The sequence below is a fragment of the Pinus tabuliformis genome, chromosome 5_2 (assembly GCF_031772625.1).
Source record: "Pinus tabuliformis cultivar Carrire ecotype Pingquan chromosome 5_2, CPIR1, whole genome shotgun sequence".
In the NCBI taxonomy this organism is placed as follows: Eukaryota; Viridiplantae; Streptophyta; class Pinopsida; order Pinales; family Pinaceae; genus Pinus; species Pinus tabuliformis.
Genome location: NC_142306.1, coordinates 1,015,746,354 through 1,015,760,134, shown reverse-complemented (window position 1 = coordinate 1,015,760,134; position 13,781 = coordinate 1,015,746,354).

Sequence of the window (13,781 nt, the reverse complement as noted above, 5' to 3'; positions counted from 1 at the left end):
TTCCTCTAGCTGAATGGTGGTATAAAACTTCCTTCCATACTCTAGCAAAAATGACCCCATTTATGGCACTTTATGGATATCATCCTTCACCCATCACATCATATTTAAGATAAAATTCTATGGTTCAAGTAGTGGAAGATCACATCAAGCATCAACAACAAGTTCTCCAACTCTTAAAGGATAACCTCACTTTGGCACAGAATAGAATGAAACAACAGGCATATCAACATCGCAGCGAAAGAAGTTTTGATGTAGGTGACTGGGTATTCTTATGGCTACAACCATATAAACAAATGTCCCTCAAGAAAGCTAAGAAGTATAATAAATTATCACCAAATTATTATGGTTCTTACAAGGTGTTGCAAAATATTGGTACTATGGCATACAAATTGGAGCTTCCTACAGCTTCCCCAATGCACCTAGTTTTCCATGTTTCATGCTTAAAGAAGGTTATAGGTGACAAACTCCCAGTCCAAACAATACTGCCAGAACTTGACGAGGCAGAAAAAATCATATTGGAACCTGAAGCAGTCACAGAAACAAGAACTTGACAGCTACGAAATCGATCAATTTCAGAGTATCTCATGAAGTGGAAGAACTTACCCACTAAAGATTCCACATGGGAGGGTGAGAATTTTATACAGAAGCATCCATAACTACTCAAGTGTTGAGGACAACACTTTTTTGAAGGAGAGAGGCATGTTATGTCCCTATAATACTATTGATTACCCCATTGTTATTGTCATTGTAGCTCTTATTGTTATTGTTGTGCCCCTGTTATCCCCATATTGTTATTATTGTGCCCCATAGAAGCCCACTATTGTTATTGTTGTGCCCTTATATTATTATTGTTATGTCATCTTTGATTATACTGTGACCCCTTAGACTTTCATATATTGAAAGGAGGTTTTGTCATTTGTATCATCCAAGAATTGTTCATTTGTGTAATGTAAAGGAGGTTTCCCCCTCAAAGAGGCTAATTTTGAATATGTTGATCTATCTTTTCTTCTATTTTGTAAGTTGTTTGCATAAAAATGGTTGATTCCAATTGACGATATGTTGGTCCATAGAATCACCTTGTTACCTTATTAGGGCATGGACCCCGCAGATGCCTTTGTGGGGAAGTGGTGGGATAAGAAGCTCACGAATCAGATGAAGAGCGACTTCAGGCTGGTGAAGAATTTGCGTGGCTACCCCATTAGCTCCATATCAAATGGATTTGTGCAATTTACTGCAAATATTTTGGCAGGAAAAATTATGAGGAAGTGTTGCATCGATGAAGTGTCAGCACCAGTAGTATCTTTAACTACACAATGCAATAAAGAGGTTCAATACAATTGGGCCAAGTTTCTCTGTCATGAGTTCCTGGAGGATTGCAAGGCATTCCACTATGCATGGTTATTTTTGTTAATTGCGCTGGTAGCTTGTTAATCTAGGTTGTCATTGATGTAAATCGTTGATATGGCAGTGACCAGGATGGCAAATATTCTTGAAGATGCCATAAGATGACTAAAACTCGTGTTTAAGTGGTCAAGACACAAATGAAGTGTCAACCATGTATCTTGATCATAATTAAAGACTACCATATCACTATACTTGAGGATGGCCTAGAATAAATACACATGATGACATGTTCTACCTCTGATGATTTGATGGAAAACCTTTAATGATGTGAAGCTTGATGTCCTTACCTCCGTGATCCTAATAATGAAGACTACATAATGATGGTGACCATATGTTGAAGAATACAAGATGATAAAGAAGGAAATCAAGTACATGATGATGGTGACTCTATGAAGAAGAAGTCAAGTACATGATTATGAAGACAATCAATGAAGAAGGCCAACAGTCAAAGGGATTCTGCCATTCCTCCATTTCTGCACTAAATAATGACCAGTGACATTAAAAAATATTTTTCACCTCCTTAGAGGTAGAATATCACTATGAGACCTACACCATCTTGAAGAGAATATTTTTCTCTTTCCAACGAGCTCTTACTTGGCCCGAAACTCCAATTAGTTTGGGAAATATGGATTTTACAAGTTATGGGTATAAATCCGATACTGTGCTAGTGCTACTCATGACGGTCCGCCTAAGTGACATGGCTCTTCACTTTGGTGTTGAAATGCTCTATATATTAGAGCTCGGATCACATTATTTTATGATAAGCTCAACGTTCAATTCATCACTACATCTCATACAAAATAAAGAAGAAGAATACAATTCCACATCTTGTGAACTGTCAAGGAGTTGATGACATATCTCAAATTACTAAACTGTGTCTCGGTGGATTTATTACAGTGACAGTTAAGGATTTGTGCTACTTCAGACCTATGCAGGGTACTCAACAAACTTCAAATATGTGCCTCTTACCTCAGGTCGTATAATACGATAGTTTCAGAGCTGTATTTTATTCTCGTTTCACACTTGTGGTCTTCTCTAGTCTCTAACCTGTGGGGTAATTTCAGACCTATGGTATACATCAACCTCAGACCAGCGTTCATTTCTATGTTAACACTTGTTGGAGATTAATAGCTCAGACTTGTTGTTTCCCTTGTTCAATATTAACATGTGGACTAACATTCATATATAGGCTAGACTTGTGGATAAGTCAACTATAGGAGCTTGGAACAATTCAGATATGTGACACTTCAAAACAGTGAAGAAATTGTGAGCCTTCAATAATAATGAATGATGTGGGATTTCTAAGTTGATGGTGCATAATTTAGACATAACAGTGAACATTTTGGATAGTGAAGGAGGTGTAAAGGGTTTGTTCTATAGCTACATGTATGTATATATCTATGCTAGAGAAACAAAATAGGAGATAGCTCCGACTTAAGGCATAAGACCTCCTCTAAGTGTAATTTGAAGATTAATCTTGGAGAAATACTTTGAAATAAGTTTTGAAGCCTGGAGTATAGGAGCAGTTTTTGGGACAAACTAAAGGAAACCTTGAAGAAGACTCGAAGTGGATAAATCTTGTTGTTGGAGAAGGATCTTAAAGACTACCCTGGAACCTTGGAACCTTGATTGAAGGAGCAGGCATTTGGAGCACTTTTTGAAGTACTCTTGGAGAAATATATTGATGACACTTAGAAGATTTCTTGAAGCCATTTTGAATACACTTGATGTTGTAGCCCTCATGAAGTAACTTTGGAGATATTTGATTTGGGTGACGATGAAGAGCTATGGAGACATCATCTCAAGTGATCGAGGTTGTCACTGATGATATGACGTGGATACTATGATGAAGCTAAAGATTGACAGGGCTCAATGAAGAAGACATTGGGAGTTGTGAATTACTATCAAACATATATAGACGAAGTATAGCAGTGGGTTGGAGCCCAGAGGGTTGGTTCCCGGAATTTTGGAGCCTTGAACAAACAAGGTTGGTGCCTTGAAGGATAGGGTTGGAACTCTAGAGGATCAGAGTCCTAAAGAAAATAGGTCAGTGCCTGAAGCAAATATAGAATTCGAGTCCTTGGGGTCGATGCCTTAGAATTGATAAGGTCGGTGCCTTGGAAAGTCCAATTAGGTGCTTGGCATATCCTAGGTTGGAGCCTGGGTGTCTTCATCTAGGGTTGTAGCCCTATCTATATTGTACTTGATTCATTGTAAATATTATATTAATAAAAGAATTTATTCCTATTGTTCATTTTGTGTTCTAAATATAAGTGATCTAACTGGTAAATGTAACAATTGAAAATAAATATTGATTCACCCCCCTCTCAGTATTTCCAACAATTGCTATCAGAGCCAGTACCTTCACTCAAAGCCTAATAGCTTGAACGTTGATCATTAGAAAAAAAATGGTGAAGCCAAGGAAGAAAGTCTCCAATCCTCCTAAAGATGTGTCTCCCTCAACCACCGAAATTGAAGTCAATCAATTTGTGAAGGCCCCATTGTTCAATGGAAACTTTGATATATGGGAGGCAAGAATGAGGAATTTATTAAAGACTCAAGGCATTCAAGTTTGGAAATTGGTGATTGTTGATAGCATTATGGATGGAGAATACAAGGAACATAATACAAGAGCAATGAAAGAAATCTTAAATGGGCTACCTGATTCTATGAAGGCCAATTTTGAAAAATGTTCATCAGAAAAAGGCATATGGGATAAACTTCATGATCTTCACTCAAAATGAGCGTTGACAATGATCTCTAATCAAGCAAGTGATGGAAAAAAAGAACAAAATCCAAATCCCATCAAGGAAGCTGAAGATAAGAGTGATGACATCAAGGCTAAAGAAGACCTAGAAGATGAACAGAATGAAGAAGAATTTGAATAATATCTCCTCACTAAACTTATGGTTGCCATGGAAGAGATTAACAATTTGAAAAAGGAAAATGAGGAACCTAAGAAGAAAGCGCAAGTTGGTGACCAGGACAAGAAAAGGAATGAATTTGACCTTTTCAAGCTTCAAGTACAAGAAAGAGATGAGGAGATCACCAATATTAAGGAATAATTTCATCAAAACAAGAGAAAGCATCATGAAGAAGTCATATCCATGACAAATCAATTGGATAAGGCAAATAAATGGTAAGATACCTTGTCAAGCCACCTTGAACAAAGGCACAAGAGCTTGAAAAAACTTGAAGAAGAGATTGGTCAATACAAGGAAGAGGTCTCCACCCTTATATCTCAACTAGAAGAAGCAAATAAACAAGCACAAGGAGTTGAGAAGGTGATGGAAGCTTTGACATTCATAGAAGGACAAGTTAATGAAGCAGAAACAGAGAGAAACACCATGATACGCCAACTAGAAGAAAAGGATGATGATATCACCAAGTTAAAATCAGAAATCACTTCTCTTAAGGCCCAATCATGTGAAGCAACCAAGATGAAGGAAGAAATGTAGATAATTCTATCAAACAGGGATGAATAATGCAAGAAAATTAAGAAATAAATTGTCTTTCTTAAAAAGGAAGTTGACTTTCTGAATAAGAACTTGAAAAGTTCTCAAACCCTAGATGACATCCTAAGTCATCAAAGGTCTCCCCTTGATAAATCAGGCCTTGGATATGCAAGTGAATCCTCGAGAAAGAAGGAAAATGTTTCAAACAACAAGGATGTGAGGAAGCCAAGAAGAAATGTTGATGCTCCCAGCAAAGGCAAGTGTCAAGTTGACATTGGAAGAAACCCTACTCCAAGAAGAAATGCAAATGGTTTCAAGGATGCAAGAAGCAATGGTTATCATCAAATCATCCCAAGGCAAAAATACTTCAAAAGTACATCAAGAAAACCTTTTTCTCCCATGTACCAAAGTATATTTCTTGGTTATTTCTATTCTTGTACAAACTTTGGGCACATGGCAAAGGATTGTAGGGCATATCACAAAGACACATATAATGGTCCCGTCAATCTTCGAGAAGCTATTTTGCAAGAAGTCATGAATTCTTATTCATGAACAACATAGAGTGCTTCAAGTGTCATAACATTGGACATATGTCACGTGATTGTAACTTTCCTTGGGCCTCTACACAAGGAAGAACCATGCCAGGGAATAAAGTTACACAAGTATGGAGAAGCGAGAAAATTGAATCTGGAAGTCCCCTGAACACTCTAGCCAAACACACATGTTGTTGACTTGATGAAGTCATCCTTGATATTCCAAGTATTTGATGGGGAGACACTACCAAAAGGAAGACCATGCATAAGTTAGGGGGATATTATGATGATTAAGCATTCTTGCATAAGCTATTCATGAATGGGCCCTATGAAATCCTTGATGAGCCACATGGACAATCATCCTTTGATAGATCGTCTCTCGAGAGCAATTCCATTGAAGAACATGATTCCTTATTCATCCATGAACTACTATTGAAGATCTCTTCCACTTGATCACTAAGTAGGTAATCTTTCATGAGCTAGAGGAGGTTGTGCAAACAGGGGGAGTTGGTTCATCACATAAAGAAATGTAAGAACATCTATCATGGACCACATTGCCAGAAAGAAAGAGCACCATGAAAGGGGGAGTACTTGGGCACCCCGTTTTCCATTGATGTCAAAGGGGGAGAGAATGTTGAAAGGGAAAGAATATTGCCATCAATGACAAAGGGGGAAATTGTTAATCTAGTTTTTCATTAAAGTCAACAGTTGATGTCAATCATTGATATGGAAGTGACCGGGATGGAAAATATTCATGAAGATGCCAGAGGATGACTACAACTCTTGTTTAAGTTGTCAAGACACAAATGAAGTGTGAATCATGTATCTTGATCATAATGAAATACTACCATATCACTGTACTTTATGAAGGCCTAGAATAAATAAACATGATGACATGTCCTACCTCTGATGATTTTATGGCAAACCTCCAATGATGTGAAGCTTGATGTCCTTACCTCGATGATCCTAATAATGAAGACTACATAATGATGGTGACTATATGTTGAAGAAGACAAGGTGATGAAGAAGGAAATCAAGGACATGATGATGGTGACTCTATGAAGAAGAAGGTAAGTACATGATTATGAAGACAATCAATGAAGAAGCCCAACACTCAAAGGCACTCTACCCTGCCTCCATTTCTGCACTAAATAACGACCAGTCACATTAAAAAATATTTTTCACCTCCTTAGAGGTAGAATCTTACCATAATACCTATACCATCTTGAATATCATAGTTTTCTCTTTCCAACGAGCTCTTACTTGGCCTGAAACTCCAAATAGTTTGGGAAATATGGATTTTACAAGTTATGGGTATAAATCTAGTCCTTGAGCCGACCTGTGCTAGTGTTACTCATGTCGACCTTCCTAAGTGACATGGATCTTCACTTTTTCATTGAAATTCTTTATATATTAGAGCTCGGATCACATTTTTTTACGATAAGCTTGGCATTCATTTCATAAATACAGCTCGGACAAAACAAAGAAGAAGAATGCAATTTCACATCTTGTGAACTATCAAGGAGTTGATGACATATCTCGGATTACTAAACTATGTATCGGTGGAGTTGTTGCACTGACAGTTAAGGATTTGTGCTACTTCAGACCTGTGTAGGGTAGTCAACAAACTTTGAATTTGTGCCTCTTACCTCAGTTCGGATAATACAACAATTTCGGAGTTGTATTTTATTCTTGTTTCACACCTGTGGTCTTCTCTAGTCTCGGACCTGTGGGGTAATTTCAGACCTATGGTATACATCAACCTCAGACCAGCATTCATTTCTATGCTAACACTTGTTGGAGATTAATAGCTCAGACTTGTTTTTTTCCCTTGTTGAAGATTAACCTATGGACTAACACCTCATATTATAGTCATTTGTGGTTTGACCTACAGTCTTGTGGAGCTCATCTCTTGGACTAGCAATTGATCATTCATCTGGAGGCTAGACCTATGGACAAGTCAACTATAGGAACTTGGAACAATTCAGATACGTGACACTTCAAAATAGTGAAGAACTTGTGAGCCTTCAACAATAATGAATGAAGTGGGATTGCTAAGTTGATGGTGCATAATTTAGACACAACAATGAACATTTTGGATAGTGAAGGACTATCAATGAAGGAGGTGTAAAGGGTATGTCCTATAGCTACATGTGTGTGTATATCTGTGCTAGAGAAGCAAAGGATGAGATAGCTTAGACCTAAGGCATAAGACCTCCTCTAAGTGTAATTTGAATATTAATCTTGGAGCAATACTTTGAAAGCAGTTTTGAAGCCCGGGCTATAGGAGGAGTTTTTGGGACAAACTAAAGGAAACCTTGAAGAACACTTGAAGTGGATAAATCTTGTTGTTGGAGAAGGATCTTAAAGACTATCCTAGAACCTTTAAACCTTGATTGAAGGAGCAAGAATTTGGAATTTCGAGCACTTTTTGAAGTGCTCTTGGAGAAATCTATTGAAGACACTTAGAATATTTATTGAAGCCATTTGGAAGACACTTGATGTTGTAGCCCTCATGAAGTAACTTTGCAGATATTTGATTTGGGTGACGCTGAAGAGTTGTAGAGACATATTCTAAAGAGGTCGAGTTTGTCATTGATGATATGATGTGGATACTATGATGACGTTGGAGCTTGACAGGGATTGATGAAGAAGACATTGGGAGTCATGAATTACTATCAAAAATATCTAGACGAAGTATAGAAGTGGGTTGGAGCCCAGAGGGTTGGTGCCCGGAAGGTTGGAGCCTCGAACAAACAAGTTTTGTGCCTTGAAGGATAGGGTTGGAGCTCTAGAGGATCAGAGTCCTCAAGAAACCAGGTCGGTGCCTAAATAAGATATGGGATTGGAGTCCTTGGGGTCAGTGCCTCAAAATTGACAAGGTTGGTGCCTTGGAAAGTCCAAGTAGGTGCTTGGCATATCCGAAGTTGGAGCTTGGGTGTCTTCATCTAGGGTTGGAGCCCTATCTATATTGTACTTGATTCATTGTAAATATTATATTAATAAAAGAATTTATTCCTATTTCTCATTTTATGTTCTAAATATAAGTGATCTAACTGGTAAAAGTAACAATTGAAAATAAATATTGATTCACCCCCCTTCTCAGTATTTCCAATAGGAGGATGCCTTAGTTTAGCCAGTTCCCAACACAGGATCCAGATTTTTGCGAGGCTTTGAAATTCACCTCGTTGTGGGTGATGAAGGATCCTTACCGCACCATTGAAAAAAAGATGTTCTAGGTATTGTTGAGTCAGAGTTGCAGATGGTGATCAACCAACGGTCACGGTTTTCACCTAGTTTACATGTGCGGTATACAAATATTGCAGATTTCAAGGCATATTTTCACAATCTGTCCATACGCGCAAAGAAGGATGGTGCAGGAACATGGCATAAGTTTCCATTTTTAGTCGCGAAAGATGACATTCTGGGGGTCATCAGCAAATGGCCATGTGAATGGCTCACCCCATCTTATGAAGGCATGGGAACAAGAAAGCCGCAGAAGGCGAAACGGGGAAAATAGTAGCTGCGAAAGCGGCCAAGAAAGACAAAGAGAAAGAAGCACAGAAGGCTTCTACCAAAGAAAGGGCAGTGCAGAAAGAAAAGGTAGCATAGAAAGAACAGGAAGCGCCGCGAGAAAAGGCTTATACAAAAGAGAAGGAAGTTCTGAGAGAAAAGGCTTCTACAAAATAGAAGGAAGTATCGAAAGAAAAGGCTTCTACAAAACAGAAGGAACCACTGAAAGAAAAGGCTTCTACAAAAAAAAGGAAGCATCGAAGGAGAAAGTTGTGCAAGTAGAAACATCGCAGGTAATTATTGTTTCTGGGAAAACTAGTATTCCTATAGAATGCTAGCCCTCTAGGTTTGGCAGCTACCCTAGAAACAATAGTTTAAAGCTATTCAATGATTTCTTCTATGTGTAACAGATAAGAGAAAGATAAAGGAACCAACCTGGAACTTCCGCTTGATCCTTTGCTTGCTCTCTCTCCCCTTTGACAGAACCCGCAACTCCTCCCCACACTTAACACGCTTGGAAAGTACCTGCACATGTATAGCAACAAATAACTTTCAAATCATAGTGATCTATTACAACATAAACATTACAGAATAATATACATAATGAACATATGATAGCATTCACAAATAATAACATTCACAATTGCACAATCATATGGAAGAAAACTTGAAGAATTTTATTGATAGAAGGGAGAATTACAACCCAGTTGCCTGATCCAGCATCATCCTCCCAGCTACAATCCTTCTTCACCTCATGAAATAGCAATATCACTCCAACAATACAATGCTCTTTCCTTAATTACAAACTATCATCACTTACTTGCAATTCACAACATTCCAGCCTCCGTATCTCTTGGATGAGGGATCCATTTATAGATGTTGCAAGGGTGTGAGTAATCCATGGGGTTTGATTAGTGTCATTCCACTTGTTACATTTGGTTCCATAAGAGAGGGGATAACTGAAGTTTAGATCCCTTACTCATCCTTGGGCGAATTTAGAGAGGCAAGTGGCATAGGAGAAGTTTCTAGAAGATTGCATGAGCATCCACTTAGCAAAAGGTCCCAAACATTTGTCCATCCTCGCCCATCGCACCCTATAGAAGGCATAAACAGTATGCATCACACCCTGGTAGTGGAGCAGTCAGTATGCATCACACTTTGCCAATGGAGCAATCAGTATGGTTCAGTTTAGGCAATTTCTGGATGGTTTCTCAGATGGAACTTTTGGGGAATGATGTATTCAGATGATTATGTTCTTTTAGGGTATGAAACAACTCTTTTAGGGGTTGAATGAGCCCTATTTTATCAACATATAAGCTTGGGGTTGATGTTCCCAAATATGTCTATAATCGCTGCCCCCTAAAGCATGAAGTCGTAAATATTGATGTCGGGTGAAATGCTTTATCATGAGGATCCGAAGTTTTGAAATTGGAAGGTGACCTGCATAAGTTACAATACAATACATCATCATAATATAATTTCATGATCTAGCTGAGGGAGGCATTCCCATGCTCAGCTTTATAAATTTCATTTCATGTACATAGATCAGATAATCGTCTGCAGATACAGACTGGTGATTCTTCAAATGTAGAGTCATCATCCATGGTTAGGATGAACATCTATGCAAAGCCTTTGTACATTTGATGTTTTTTATTCTCCTGAATATATCATAGCCTGGATGGATGAAACTAGATCCGGGGTCTTCAAAACCCATTCAATATTCGCCCGATGTACAAGTCGATCCATGTGAAAAGATGTTCTAAAGTTGAACATGGAGAGACATCACCTGATTACTAGCAAATAATGTGAGATATTAACAGACGCGAGAGGAATCACCGATAATGATAATGACCCTCAAGGTACTATAGTACAATTCACGTGGTGTGAATATATGATCTGATGTCGAACACCATGCAAAATCTTTCGGTCAAAGGCCATTGATGTCAACCTGTCGCCGAAAGTGAAAAAGTAGCCATTGAGGTATGCAAGCTTCAAAGCACTGAAAGGGTTGTTCCTAAGTCAACTTCTTTGATAATGAGCTGATGTTGACAAGAAGTGACTTGTCGTAGGAGGGTCTTGATGTAACCCACATCTACGACACGAAATGAAGCAAATGATTTTCTAGAGGTGAAAACGAACTGACAACACAAGGTTCAGGAATGGCGGTCATGAAAAAATGAAGGTTGGAGGTATCGTAGTGGATGAGATGTTAACTGAATGGTGGTTTCTCAACTGAATGACTTCTCTTGAACATGTCGGTGACACTGAGATGAATCGGTAACGTTAACCCCAAAAGATGGATGGTATGAAAGACCAATGGTGAGATGATTGGTGAACGAAATAACCCAACCCAACTCAATCGCAGAGATGAAGTGAAAGTGTCATGTTCAAGAGCGACCTGCTACCATAAAGTTCTTCAAGTTTTTTCCCTTTTTTCCCAGTCATTGCTGACTAGTACCTCTTTATTTTTGTCAATCTTGAGGAGGATAACATATGCTTGTTCTATAATTTTCCCTTCGGGAAAACTTGTCACTATTTTATGTTTTAACAAGTCTAGCGACAATGAAACTCGATCTTGTCTAGAATGGACAAGTTTGTCACTATTGTTTTAAAGAGTTTAACAACAAGGATAACCCGGTCCTTTTCATGTTTAGAGAGTTTGAAAAGGGATGAAAAGGAAACTCCATAAGTTCTTTTTCATAAAATAATCCCTTAGGTCTAAAAAAGGATAAAATAATACAAAAGGGATGACATTTCCAATCACTTTAACGAGCCGAAAATGACAAGCGCTCGACAATCTTTTCATATTTAACGAGTCTGAAAAGGGTTTAAAGAGGACTCTTGACATTTCCAATCACTTTAACGAGCTGAAAATGACAAGCGCTTGACCTTTTTGTGAAGTAATCCCTCAGGTCTGAAAAAGATAAAACAATACAGGAGGGATGACATTTCCAATCACTTTAACGAGCCGAAAATGACAAGTGCTCGACAATATTTTCATATTTAACGAGTCTGAAAAGGGTTTAAAGAAGACTCGATTTTGAGGAACGAGTGGTGTCTAGGGTAGCAACTGGTTCCTGGTGAATTTGGAACTTCTCAAAACATGTTGAATTCTGTGAAGAGGTTGGCTAATAAGACCACTCATTGCAACTGTTCCTCAAAAGGGTAAAACAACCAAGTGAGAGCGTATGATCGGCCAAAAGGATGGTGGTGATGGGAGGTACACAACCAAGGTTGATCGGCCAAAGGGATGGTGGTGATGGGATGTACACAACCAAGGTTGATCAGCCAAAGAGATGGTGGTGATGGGATGTACACAACCAAGGCTCAAAAAGCTGATAAAATGGCAATCACAAAGGTTAATTTTTGAAAATGGGTTCATTTTTTGACAAGCTTGAACCATGGGGGAACTATGCTTGGACTCAGTTTCATTTTTTTACAAGCTTAAAATGGAAAGATATGCTTGAAAAATCAGTTTCATTTTTACATAAGCTTGAAATGACAAAACTATGCTTGATGGTCGAAGATGTTCAATTCATTGTTTAGCACATCAGATTCTTTCATCAGTCATTCAACCTACTCAAAACTCCATCAAATTGATTAGAAATACATATATATGGACGAAAATGAACTAAAACTAATATTTCACTTTGAAGTACATGAATAGTAAACATAAAAGTAGTTTTACCTTTCACTTTCATCATTTCATTTCAAATTTGGGATTTTTGGAGCTCTGAAGCGGTTTTCCCCCTCAAATTTCACCAGCTGATTTCGGGAGATTTTGTGGACCATTCTCTGTGCCGTCAGGACCAGGTAGGAGCTTCCCCTGAGCTCTTCATTTTCATTCCATCTTTTCTTGATTCTGAGCAAGTTTTTTCACTTTTCTGGGCCCCTGGGGTTCAAAGATTTCGTTCCCCAATCATCACACTTAACCAGTATCGAAAGGTGTGATTCATACTAAGCTTCCAACAGGCCAGTTAGTATGCATCTCACCTTGCTCAAAGGCAAGGTGTGATGGGCGCAGAAGGGAAACTTTCTACAATGTTTTTTCATCAAAATTTTACCTGTTTTTGCTCAAAATTGGATCCTAACTCATCTATTGTTTGCATTTCAGATATTTGTTGGATCAAGATGGTTGTCACATGGCGTGAACGAGAACATGAAGAAGAGGATATGATTGCTTTACATGACCAGGGCACAGTGGATGCATTAAGAAACTGTGGTTTACTGAAGTTTTTCTGCATATCCAGCATGAGGCAGCAGATCAGTTTGTTGCAGTATCCTCTTGATGCTTGGGATCCTATTGACCAAGTATTCTAGATCAGAGGTAAATCTATTCCTTTTACGATCGAGGATATTTACTTTTTGATGGGTTTGTCGAGGTGTGGTGCCTCTCTTTCACTATCAAGATTTGCTCGTGGGGGCGAATCCATGAAAGATTACATTCGTCAATTCTGCAGGGATGGATCTCAACCCAGTAGAGATGGTAAGATAAATATCCAGGATGTTATAGATCGACCTCTGAGGACCATTTTATTTACCTTTGCTAGATTGGCTGGCAGCGCGGCCTTGCATTAAGCGAACTGATCTTACATGCAGTATGCCCTGGAGTGCTTGGAACCGAAGGTGTTCAATTGGTGTGAGGTGATACTTCCTATCATAAAAGAACAACTGTCCAAAGTAAAGAATGGAAGAACCAAGAACTTTGGTTATGGATCCATATTGATTGCTTTTGCTTTGGAAAGAATTCCACTGATGCAACCTCAAAACATTTCACTGGGATTGCCAGCACCGAGGGAACCACGGATGCAGAGATGGGTGGACCTGATGGCTAGACATGCTGGCCAGTCACAGATCTCCTTCTCAGATGCCTTTT